A 13,459-nucleotide genomic window follows, 5' to 3' on the forward strand; every position below is an offset into this window, starting at 1 on the left:
GTGTCCGTGTGCGCTGGTCATTTCCATGAGAAAGGAGTGCAGAGAATGGACAGGGGCCACAGTTTATTTCTCTGAGACGGCTGTAGATGCGGTTCAGGGGGCCACTGAGGCCACCTCATCCATCATGAATACGTACCCATGCAGGAACTCTCACCCCCATGTCTCTGGACAGCATGTGATCAAGACATTTGTTTTTAGGAAGGTTATATATCTTAGGTATACCAGAACTTGGCGACCCCCCACTTTAAAGAATAATCATTTTAGTTTGAGTAGATCAAAATTTTCCATGATGCAAGTGATAAAACTGCTGTTTTATTCAAACAACTTTCATTCATGACTGTGTATACTACTACTTTATTAATATGTGGGCGGTGGTGTTAATTCATGCACATTAAGCATTTAATTGAGACGTTCATAAATTGTACTGTCACAAACAAACGGATATGGTGGGGGGGAGGGGGGGTCAGTGTGATGGAGAGACTGCCTTCGTGGCCTAACAAATTAGTCTTATAAACATCACAAAGCTGCTCATATCAGCAAGCACTATTAGCTCCCTGCCTCAGCAATTACTTTAGAAATATGATCTGCCTGTCCATCATTTTTCCTGGGCTAGATGTGACTGACTGCCTGCCTCTGCCTGCCTTGGTTGTCAAGGGTAGGAGGCGGAGGAGGCGGTCGGGGGGCGGAGCTAAGGATGTTTTTGTTGGTTGGTTGGGCGATGGGATGAGGGGGGCCCTTCAGCCCGGTTTATACTTCTCCGTACGACGGTGCCCCGCGGCGAACATATAGCCCGATCTACAAGCCCACAACGCGTCGCTCCCGGCCCCCGTTGTGGGCGTATAGATCGGGTTAGGCTCGCCGCGCGAGACACCGTCATACGACCATGCCTAGATCAGGCATACCAGACCACCTCTATCTGGGAGAGAGAGAGAGAGAGAGCGAGAGAGCTCAGTGATGTTAGTTTGAACAAAATGGCTGCAAGATCACTGTCAAAACGAGAGCTCACTGACTGAACGCGTATTATGACTGTCCTCCACTCCTCTATTTGGATCCATCGAGAATGTATTTTGCCGGATTCGTTTTTCACGTTGCATTCTTCGCGGTAGCCGCCAGCTCGTCGTCGGATCATCGAAGTTGTCGCTTAGCTGCCAGCTGCTGCCCGGCGCCGGCGATCAGCGACCCAACAACATACAAAAACATTTCTTTTGCACTTTAAAAACAAGTTGGCTAGCTGGCTGGGCTGCTACAGTGTAGCGACATCGGGGTGTTTCTATGCGAACTGAACTAATCGTTTTTTTTTTTTTAATTGTAAAAACTGCCTAATTAATTACGTTTGCAAAACAGTCAATGACTGATGCCAACCTGCAAACTAACACAATTTTAGCTGCTTTTTAGAGTACATTTTATTCCTGTGCATTTTTTGTTGGTTAGCAGTGCTTCTTTTTTCCTCCCTATTATATCGTGACGTTTAACGAACTGTTTTCAAACGAGTGTTATTTTTACTGCATTTTACTCTATAGCTATACATAAAAAAAGACTTGCTGTGTGTATATATCTGGCTGACTGGCCATTGTTTACCTCGGTATTTTTATCACCAAGCTGCTCCACAGCAGCAATCGGCTGATCTGCCTCCGCACGGAAAAAAGAAAAGCCAAGTCTGTCTGGCTCTTCTAACTGCGACTGAAATTCTGATCCATTTCTTTACGGGTACTTTAAAGAAAAGACGCAATCCAGAATGCTTTTCTGCATATTTTTCTGCCATGCACCAACTCTTCACTGAAAGCTGCCAAAGCTGTGGTTACGCCAGGTGAGTTTGAATAAATAACGTTGGCATTTTTCTTATTTAGAGGAGTGTCTGTCATTGCTTGCTGACTGCCGGGGGGAGACGGTACTAGACTTGCATATAATGTGTAGAATGAAGGGTAACGGATTCAGTGGGTCATTTACTGTGCTGTAACTATGCTGCACAATTAATATGGTTTATATCAGCACTGTTACCACTTAATAAAATGTCATAATCTTGGCATGACCTCGTTTCCACATTATGTGCAGGGGAAAATCATATATATATATATCATCTTTATGTATTTGCAGAGAAAAGTTTAGTAATGGCTTTGAAATATTCAGCACTTCAATTTGTGTTTTTCAATCAAATTCTGTTCTGATACCATTTCCCCTGGCCTGAGCCTCCCATTTGAACAGTCAATGAATCAGACAGGCGAGAATTAGTTATAGCTTCTTATATGATTGGCTTAGTTGGACTGGATTAGATCCAAGGTGTGATGTGTGTGTGTGTGTGTATGTGTGTGTGTGTAATGTGAGCATAGGCTACTACTGAGACAAGAGCAGAATTTAGTTTTTGAGTTTTGTTTTTTTTGTTTTCATTCTGGCAACGGAGTTAGCCTTGCTATTACACTGTAGTAACATTGATTGTGCCTGCTTCAGTCAGCACAGTGGTATTGTGGGTCCGTTCCGCCATTAGGCGTGCTGTTTAGTTTTGCTAAAAATGTTTCGCTTCAAGCCAACTGAAGGCTGCCCAGTGCCCACACCTTTAAAGTGACAGCGATCAGATCCCACATCAATATCTACTGAGCCTGTTTGGTCCACAGTAGTTAGTTATGGTTGGCTTCATTGCTGTATTATTTCAACGTCTTTAGTGTGGCAGACTGTTGTTGTTCACCACAGAACCCAGTACAGACTGAGCAATGAGAGCATACCACTACACTACTATCAAATCCATTATTAGGCATCTACGCTGTGTGTGTGTGTGTGTGTGTTTCTGTGTGTGTGTCCCTGCTCAGCTAGGAAGCCAGCGATTCTGATTGAACTGTCGTCTTCCATTGCTTCTCCCTTCCCTGCATCCTATCCCTATAGCCAGTGGAGTATAGCTTTTAATATCTCCTCTGCGTGTCTTAATTGAAGTACATAATTTCCTCGTTCAATTTATTCCCCCGTTTTTCCTTCCCCTCTCTGACATCTCTGTCACCGTAGTCTTATCTCCATCGTCACACACCAGTGCGGTGATGAAATGAAAAATGCACCGTGCAACACACACACACACACACACACACACACACACACACACACATGCACGCACACACAGGCTGGGCATTGGAGAATTTGTGTGTGTACTCTGTGCGTGTGACTATGCATCAGTATGCTATGCATGCATGTTTATTATATGTGCGCCTATGTTGTGAGAGTGGGTGGCTGGTGAATCCACAGTGGATGAGAGCGCTTCTTTTAACAGCCCTGCTGTGGGAGTGTGTGACCATTAATGTCAAGCTCAAGGCCCTGGCTGGCAGTTGGTTAATGCGCTGCAGTTGTTAATCAGGTCAGGGCACGCCTCCTCCTGCCTGGCCTCTGACGCCGAGCTGACATGAGCACATATACCCACACAGAGTTGCCCTGTTCTTGCCACGGGTCAGAGGTCCTGCCTAGTGCATATATGCATCCATCTGGGGGGTGCAGCAGAGCATGTCGGCCTGCAGCCCTCTGTTTGTTTGTATGCATATGTACTTATATATAATGTGAACGGGGTGAGAGGAAAGCTTTATCTGTAATTGTGTGTCTTTAGCTGTATCTTTGTTAGTAGCTTGTGTGTCATAAAAGGTTGGACTTTTCCTTCCCAGAGACACTGCATCAGGCACTGTCCCACTGACTTCACCACAGTAGCTGGACAGATTGGGGACAATGGGGCATCAGTACTGGGTGTTCTCTCTCTCTCTCTCGCTGTGTGTGTGTGTGTGTGTGTGTGTGTGTGTGTGTGTGTGTGTGTGTGTGTGTGTGTGTGTGTGTGTGTGTGTGTGTGTGTGTGTGTGTGTGTGTGTGTGTGTGTGTGTGTGTGTGTGTGTGTGTGTGTGTGTGTGTGTGTGTGTGTGTGTGTGGTTGGACATTAGGTCATTTGGGTTGGGCGCTGACATGAAGGTTAGGCCTGACATTACAATGGAGATGTGGAAGTTGTTTTTATTTCGTTTTTCAGTGTAAAAAATGAAAAGTTTAGCTCAAGGATTGCTGTGATGTTCAACTGTTATCATGGAATTGATGGAAATATAACAGTACTGTAGCTTTAATGTCAGGAAAAACCGTGTTGCATTGGTGTTGTCAATGAATAAAGAAAGTGATGTAAAGCGAATAAATGTAATGGCCTACATGCCATCGTGGACATTGCAAAAGAATACATTGATGGGTCTTATTATGTGATGTCTTAAAGAGTGGGGGAAAGCTTCAGACTAATAAATGCTAAATGATGTGTTTTGTCAACTAGCTTCATCTCTATGTACACGTTTACATGAAGGCACAGATACAAAGACATGTAGCCTCTCTTTGGGACCAGACTCATTAAACCATGGTAATATATTTGGCCACGTTGACACTGTGCACCAGCTAAATGGACCTGTGCTGTGATCCATCCTGTTTGGTGCCAAAACAACGTTTTTTAGAAAGGAGGCCGCTGGCGTAGTCGACCACATCATTTGTTTTGATTAGAGTGTCCTGCAACGAAGCCACGAGAGAGACGAAGCCGGCCAGTAACCCTATCTGCTGTTGCTTATCAGTAAATGGCTCGGGATCGTTTGTTTGAAAGCAAAGCCAAGGCTGCCTCCACTTGTCCGACTTCACAATGCCCAAAACATGAGCACTATTCCGATTCTCAGGTTGCTGTCATTTGCTTGGCTCGAACTTGAGCGTCAAACCCGACTCCTGACTTCCAGGCCATGTTCCTTCTCAATAACGGTCTGTGGCAGGCAGCTTCCTTCAAAACAATATCTGAGATTCTGTTTGGTTACTTTCGATATTGTTGCCGTGTAGTGTATCATATTTTGCTCATTGTGCTGAACTGCTGAAGAAATAGCCAAAACCTTTCTTGGATTTTCAATGTAACTCCTTGAGTCATCCATCCCGCTTCAGTCATTGACCTTTTGACTGACTTTTTAGACAAGTAAGACGCGCAAACGCGTGAAGCGAACGCAGCTCGTGTGTGTGTGGTTGTGTGTGTGTGTGTGTGTGTGTGCTACAGCTGCGCCCTGTGTGTGTGTGTGTGTGTGTGTGTGTGTGTGTGTGTGTGTGTGTGTGTGCTACAGCTGCGCCCTCTGGTGGCGGGCCGGTGGTGTAACAGCGTGACACACACACACACACACACACACACAGACATTCAGCCCTTGCTGTCATAGTAAGTGGCTCACTGCGTTCGCAAAAACAACTGCTAGTCCAGATTTGGGATGTGCGACATGAAGACGTTATATGTATCATGAACGATTAAAATGTCCCCACAATCTGCCTTTACAGACAATGTGATTTATGCTGCAGTGCACATTCTATCTGTTGGAGTTCTTCTATACCTTATTTTTGATTGGCGATAGCACCTCCTATGTCCAGCTTTTAGTGTATGTAACCCAATTTTTGTCCCAACACAAACATTAAATGCTATTGACAATGAATGGACAATTTTGAGTGTTTGTGTAACACAAACATTGATGACGAAGGTGAGGACGCAAATTGTGATTGGCCGGAATGAGATGATGTGTGATGATGATGTATGATGATAAGAGCGCCCCTCATTTCACACGGGTGTGATTCTATTTTTACCCTGTAGTACAACGGTGCTGCCCGCAAAAAAGAAGAGATCTACAAGCCTACCGTGAGTTGCGATACTACACGTTAGCTTCTAGATCTATCCTTTTTACTCACAGGCGCATGCAACAATCCCTCCCATTTTTGAGCGGTGCCAACCGTTCCAGCATGTGACTTTGTGTGTATTAGTCGGCAGCAGCATGGTTACTGTGGTTACCGTCATGTGAGATCATGTGGGTCTATACAACATCATCATCATCATAGGCACCGCTCACTTCACCTGGGTGTGATTTATTTATTTTTTGCACCGGCAGTGTAGCACCAATGGGTGACAACATGGATGAGACAAGAGTTGGTCCCTTTAAAAATAATTCAACACCGGTAATATGAAACTGGTATAGACTTTCTGGTTTGCATTTTCCAAAACAATTATTGTCATAGGCTGGTATCGCGTGCCGAAAATAGCCAATTGATTGACTACTTTCTGTGTGAGACTGACATTAAGTATTATTTGTAAAGACATCGCATGGCTTCACGACGAACCACCTCAAAACAAGGAATTCCCAGTGAGGGCATCAGCTGTAACTATGCAGCGAGCTGCTACATGACCAAAACAAACGGGTTTAATGAAGGCATTAGAGCAGTGACTCTCAACCTTTTATAAATGCACGAGGCCATGCATATCAGGCATACATTGAGCCCCATTTGATTCAATTTGTTTTCTCTTGGGCCCCAATTTACACAGTAAAGACAATTGTGATGTGATATTGATCCTGCAAAAACTCCCCTAAAAGCACTCCCCTAGTGCTAGAAAACATCCTTGACTATCCCACATTAACCCTGGCATCCCTATTTGGGGAAAACGATCAAATCATTTCAAATGTACACATACCGGTATGTTAAAACAGGTTGTGAGCCATCAGACTTCCTGGGAAATCCCGCTATGTAGTGCCCAAAACGTCTGTGGACGTCAACTTTTCTTTTGAAAGTGTTGTGTGGGCATGTCAATAAATCAAAAAGGCAAAGTAGAACTACAATCTCACAACACATCACATCGATGCTTAAAGCCCTCGTTGTCCTATGACAAAGTATGTAAGGCTTAAGTGGTTAACCCCCCTACAGTGTACTGCTCCAGCAGGGGGGAATCAACTGGATTCGATGGGGGGCTTTCTGTCAAAACCCATTATCCCCCTTCATCTATATGTGGAGGGATATTCAAGTGGGGGAGTACTAAAGACATGCGGACAGCTGTTATGTCTGGTGAGGGCTAACAGTTATGTACTGGCAAGCAGTGGGAGTAATAGTATAACTCCGTCCTCTGGCTGGCTATATACTCCACTTGAAGTATTGTGTTGTTATATAGGTGCGTGTGTGTGTGTAATGAGAGCCATGTGTTATTTTTACTCTGTTACCGCTGGTAACGGCAGGTAGCAATGCAGCCCATCGCACCACTCGCCAGCCGCTTCGGTGGCTGGATGGACTAGACATCGCCCTGAAAACAAACAGAATCAATATATCATTAACCCTCCTGAGTCCCAAGTGCTCAATGGGAGTGTGACACTCATGTGTGTGTGTCTGTGTGTCTGTGTGTCTGTGTCTGAAGTTTGTCACTGGGTCAGGGCCTTTCTGAATCCTGATGTAAGAGTTCTGTAACAGAAGAGTGTGTGTGGTGGCTGTGGAGCTGAACCACTGCTCCCTTACTCCTGGCCTCTCCTGGCCTCTGTGCCAAGAGGAGGGGTGGATGAGGGGGAGGGGCTAGGAGGCCCAGCAGGGGTGAACCAGGCAGGCTGGGATGTGAGCAAACCGAAGGTGTGTGTGTGTGTGTGTGTGTGTGTGTGTGTGTGTGTGTGTGTGTCTGTGTGTGTGTGTGTGTGTGTTTGGCAGAGCTCCAGGGGAATGTCCACTGCGCTCAGTCTCAGTAACTCCCCCTTCCATGTTGGCTAATTGAGGAGATGCATGTGAAAGGGAGAGGAAAGGCATGGCATGGGAGCTGACGGGTACTGTCGGACACACACACACACACACACACACACACACACACACACACACACACACACACACACACACACACACACACACACACACACACACGCATTGTCCTTTCCCTAATTCCATACCGACATTAGATAGTCTCACTGATTATGATGGGACATGGGTCCTTTAGCTCCTTGGTTAAGGCTATGTAAATAGTATTAGCATGCCCTCTCTGGCCCCATATCGAGGCCGCTAGCAAGTAGTACGCCAATGTCTGTTGTTTGTTTTCTGGGCTCTGTTATCCAATTAATATCTGTTCAAGTCGGCCACAATCAACAGAGTTCAAGTGCTTCGGTTTTTACTCTGTTTTCACGATCTTCGGAAAGGTTTCGTCAGAAAGCACAAGCACAGAAATTATCTTTATGCATTATGCAGCCTAGTGTGTCACCCTCGGTATGCCAAGAGATTTACACAAATGTAATGTCAAGGACGTTAGCACAAATTATGCTAACAGCATTCTGTTAGCTAATGTTATATCTAAATGTAAGTGTGTCTCATGTAGTGAGAGTGTAATGAGTTGTGTGACTTAAAAGCATTTTTGGTCCTGAGCAAAATGCTCATTTGGCTTCTGTCTGAGAGTAAATAATTCAGAACAACAGCATGCAAAGACGCCTCTCTCTTGTGCTCACTCATATGCTAACAAAAAAACTTCTTATGTTACTCGAATACCAGGAGACAGCTTTAAACCAAATAGTCTGTTTCACTGCATCTTTCTTCTTTGTCTTCAGTTTTTTTAAGGAGCCATCTTTTACCCACCCTCCTCTATCTACAGCTGCACAGGAAAGCGGCCAATCGCTCCTTATCTCTCTCTATCGCTCTCTCACACTCCATATCTCTCAGGGCGTGCATGTTGCTGCTTTGTTTTGTTTGTTTGTTCTCTCTTGACTGTCTTCTTGCACTCCTTTCTGTCTTTATTACATCAGAGCATCTATTGTTCCCTCAACTAAACGCAGCATTTATTCTCTCTCTCACTTGCTATCAACTTGTGTTGTTGCTTGGGCTCTTGACAACCCGGGAATTGTTGACTGACATTGTGTGTGTGTGTGTGTGTGTGTGTATGTGAGAGAGAGAAAGAAAAGAGTGAGGGGGGGGGGGGGTCACTCTCTAGTCTCTACAATGTAAAGCCTTTCAATGTCAAAGCAACCTTGAGGTTGTGAAGTCCAGTCGATCGTGTCTATTGCACCTTTTGTGTGTGTGTGTGTGTGTGTGTGTGTGTGTGTGCCATCCCTTTCCGTCATTTTTGTTCGTCTGGACTTTATGCCTTGTGACAGTTGTATCGCAGCAGTGTATGCTGGCTGTGCATTTGGTGGAGAGTGTAGTTGGACCACTCAGGCCTATTGGCTGCCATTGTGTGTGGACTGCTGCTGCTTACATTACATGGAGTCAGCCTCCTCCTCATCGATCCGTAAATAAATGAACAAAAAAAAAATAAGCTAATTCTGAGACCACTTACCGTGATTGCATGGGTTCAAATGTGACTCATGCAGTACATACACTTGTTATTGGAATTGTGTGTCCCAATGTGCCGGTCTATTTTCAGTGTAAATAATAAAAGCCTTGATACATTAATTTTCTTTACCAGAGAACAAAATTGTGGAATGCATAAATTGCATATAACAAAACAAAGAGAACAAAGATCAATTCTTTAGATCCTTGTCAAACCTCTGGTTATGTAAACTGCTACCGGTAGAGCCACTCATAAAATACTATTAAGTGCAGTATTAAGTCTTAATGAGCCCGAAACCCAATTTAATTTTGGTCTCCAACTTCCCTTTCAGCATTTATGTTCAATGGTCGTTTGGTGTCATTATCTGCATGCTAATTGTATCTATAACTCCATTCACTTCATAATGTTTTGACAGCAGTTCTCTACTGCGACTTAAAGCCCAATTTATACTATGTTGTATGACTTGTGTCGCTCGCTAAAAATGACACGACGCCAACCAAACAAAAGACAGTCATGATGGACAAAATGAAATAGCACATACTCTAGAGATAGATACACACACATACACACACACACCCACATCTTTATCTCTATTGGCATGCAGAGTTCAGGGCCATGGTGTGGCCTTGTGCATTGTGTTGCGTTCCTATTTAATGAGCTTCCAGCACGTAAATAAGTTTCATATCGACTTGGCAGAGGAAGCAGTCAGTATAGTACACTGAGGGCTAATTTTCTAGAGGCAAACTTAAAAGATGTTATTTATAGCGACACTCCATTCACTCTCACTTTCATTCTCTTTCACTCTCGTCCTCTTCATTCTGTCTCTCTCCATCTCTCCATCTCTCTCTCTCACTCAATGCATATTTCTGTCAAGAAGAATATGAGAAATGCAGGATGGAGGAACCATTTGTTCCATTCATTGAGCAGTTCTCCTATCCGACATAGCTGAGTTTAGCCAGTGAACTAAAAACTACTAAAGCCTGATTTTATAATTAGTTGTACAATTTCCCCCATGCCAAAAATAGCCATTCTACAAAGTAAACTCACAACACATCCCCATTGTGAGCTTATAGATAGATGTGCTGCTCGGGACACTGGCGTACAAACGGAGTATAATTACGTGACTTCTGCTCCCACGTCGTCTGTGAATCCGCGCCTGCTGAATGTGGCTATTGGCATGAACAGAATGCTCTCAAATCAACCAGCTTGTTTGTATGTCTATCTACACACGTGAGAGAGACACGTAGCACTTGTTATTACCGCTTATCTGCTATGGAATGTACAGGCTTCTCTTCCCCCCCAAGCAGATGTGGTTCAAATAAACCCATGTGTATGTTCACCCATACAGTCTTTAGTGGCAGGTATTCCCAGAATTACTCTCATTTGGTGTTGCAACTACTTTACTACTACTACTACTACTACTACTACTTATGTTTTTCTTAGCGATTATTGATAACCTTTTGGATTAATCGAATAATCGGAAAGCCATTTAAAAATAAATCAATTATTCAGTAATGTCTATATATCTATTAAAGGGGAATAACAACACTCATTTTCAACATTGAACTATGTAATGAATTTACCATTAGAGTTGTTGTGTGCAAATAATCCCCCGCCCCTTCTGTGTGGTCTAGAACTGGAGGTCTAGAACTTGGGGTCATATATGTACACTAAGAGTACAGTACACTTTTGGCCTGCAGAGTACACGTTATGAGCTTGTAGCTATTTTCACTATTTAAAAATGTTACATTGTTTTATACTTGGCCTATAATGACAAACTAATGGATTAATTAATAGTTGATTGTTTTATAATCGACTAAATAATCTTTAGTTTGCCGTGGTACTCTCTAAATTACAGGACAGTGATTATGCTTTAGGTGAGACCTGTGGTGCTTGAATACTGCTGCAGGGAGGGGCCGATGGAGAGTGATGGGTGGTGGTGGGTGCATGGTGGAAGGACTGGATGGATCGGTGAGTGGGCGGTGGGTGGTTTACCCATTTTGACCTGGGAACGATTCTGCAAATGTCTTCTAAATCCTGACTGTTTTCTTGAAAAAGCTATGTTTTTCTATGTCAGTCGTTCTCAAACACTTTCATGTCACTTTTCACAATTCTTCAAAAATAGCAGACCTACAAGCTCGTAGCGCGCCACCTCAGTGGCGCGCTATGAGCTTGTAGATCTGCTATTTTTCAATAGCTAAAGCATAGCATAATGCTAACACCAAAAGGGTTCCCGCCATAGAGTTATATATCTATAGAGAAGACACCCGAGTTCTCCTTCCATCCACTTGCATTAAGTTGCTCAAAAGCGCATGAGGCGGATTCACTCCTCCTTCCTGGTAGGAACAGAGTGCATTCTGGGACGGATTGCAATGGTGAGTGGCCCCAAACACATGAACGCGCTGCCGTTGAACGCGCACGAGCGTCGTCCGTCGTGAACGTGTACAATGTTAGTCAACGGACAGCGCGTTCATGTGTTTGGGGCCAGGCTGCAATACCTTCATTCGGCCACTATGTCCATTTCGCCTCAAGATTTCCTCTGGGTGCCTTCTCTATTCATATATATACTCTAAGGTTCCCGCCCAGAATGGGTTAATATAGGGCAGTAGGTTTACCACACTCTGTGTGGCAAGGCAAGGGGCCTGGTCACATCGCCTTCCCTCAGAGAAATGGAAGCCGGTCCTCGTTCCTCTCCTCCTCTCGTCGTCTCCTCTGCCGTGTTTGCCGTTGTGTCTGTGGTCTGCGTCGGTCATGCAGAACAGCCGAAGCGGTGTGTTTTCCTCGCGGCCATGGCTGCTTTGGACGCGCGCCAGGAAATCTCTTTCTCTCACTCCCTTCAACTCTCTCTCTCTCTCTCTCTCTCTCTCTCTCTCTCTCTCTCTCTCTCCCCTCCTGCTTTATTATGTTGTGCACACTTCTCTTAGCATTAGCCCCAGTGTTGCCTTGTCATTCTGTCTTCCTGCTATTCTTCTCTTCTCTCTATATTCCCTGTGCTTGCCTTGCTCTCCTCCTCCCCCATACTACTGCTTCTTCGTATATAGCCACCTCCTCTTCCTCAGTCTGGCAGCTTCCGTAGGCCTCCCTTCATTGTGGCTTTTTTTACTCTTTCGTTCTCTAGTGGGCAATTCTCTCTCTCTCTCTCTCTCTCTCTCTCCCTCCCTCTCTCTCTCTCCCTCCTCTCTCTCTGTCTCTTCTCACACTGTCTGCCTCTCTGGCTGCTGTCGTTTCTAATTGGTGTTGCTCTGCCTCTCCTTTCATCCTCTGCTCCATGCCATCCCCCCCCCGCCCCCCTTCTCTCTCGCGCCTCCAGGCTCCAACTCCCCCCCCCCCCCCCCCCCCCCACCCGCCGCCCCCACCCCGCGTCCCCGGTGGAAAAACGACAGGCATCAGACGGACTCGCTCTCGCCTGTGCACATCAAACCTGCATGTGTGTGAGTGTGTGTGTGTGCAGTGCACGCTCCCCCAGCCTCCCAGCCATTCCTGTACAGCGTGTTCCTTCCATAATGGCTCAGCCTTCCTCTCTCCCCTCTGGTTGCAGAGCTCTTTCTTCCTCTGTGGATGTTGCATTTATTTTTCTGCACAATCTCCCCAGTGGTTCCAGCTCCCGCTGACTGAGTCATCTTCTCCTATTCAGTCATGTACTCCACAGCTCGTCCGCTCCAGCTGCGTTATTCTTTACCGCCGAGCTCCCAAGGACGGGCCGCCCGACGGTGACGGCTCGGTCGGGTGGTTCACGGTCTCATAGGGTGGTTCACGGTCTCATAGGGTGGTTCACGGTCTCATAGGGTGGTTCACGGTCTCATAGGGTGGTTCATGGTCTCATAGGGTGGTTCATGGTCTCATAGGGTGGTTCACGGTCTCATAGGGTGGTTCACGGTCTCATAGGGTGGTTCACGGTCTCATAGGGTGGTTCACGGTCTCATAGGGTGGTTCATGTTCACGGTCTCATAGGGTGGTTCACGGTCTCATAGGGTGGTTCATGTTCACGGTCTCGTAGGGTGGTTCACGGTCTCATAGGGTGGTTCACGGTCTCATAGGGTGGTTCACGGTCTCATAGGGTGGTTCATGGTCTCATAGGGTGGTTCATGGTCTCATAGGGTGGTTCATGGTCTCATAGGGTGGTTCATGGTCTCATAGGGTGGTTCATGGTCTCATAGGGTGGTTCACGGTCTCATAGGGTGGTTCACGGTCTCATAGGGTGGTTCACGGTCTCATAGGGTGGTTCGCGGTCTCATAGGGTGGTTCACGGTCTCATAGGGTGGTTCACGGTCTCATAGGGTGGTTCACGGTCTCATAGGGTGGTTCACGGTCTCATAGGGTGGTTCACGGTCTCATACATTTTCGGTTATCAAGTGATAATAGTCATCTGAGGGGGGGATGGAAATTGAATCATTCCCCAAACTTCAG

At 45.6% G+C, this 13,459-nt stretch overlaps 1 protein-coding gene across 1 annotated transcript in view; it reads left to right on the forward strand.

Moving 5' to 3' along the window:
• Positions 1–890: 890 nt before the first annotated feature.
• The window catches only part of tnrc6c1 (trinucleotide repeat containing adaptor 6C1), a 75,268-nt gene continuing 62,699 nt past the window's right edge, over positions 891–13,459 (forward strand). The window contains exon 1 of the mRNA XM_083765652.1: positions 891–1,807. The gene's annotated coding sequence lies outside the window, so the exon portion shown is untranslated. The remainder of the gene's footprint in view (positions 1,808–13,459) is intronic.

This window comes from Protomyctophum parallelum (genome assembly GCF_964188405.1).
Source record: "Protomyctophum parallelum genome assembly, chromosome: 5".
Taxonomy (NCBI): domain Eukaryota; kingdom Metazoa; phylum Chordata; class Actinopteri; order Myctophiformes; family Myctophidae; genus Protomyctophum; species Protomyctophum parallelum.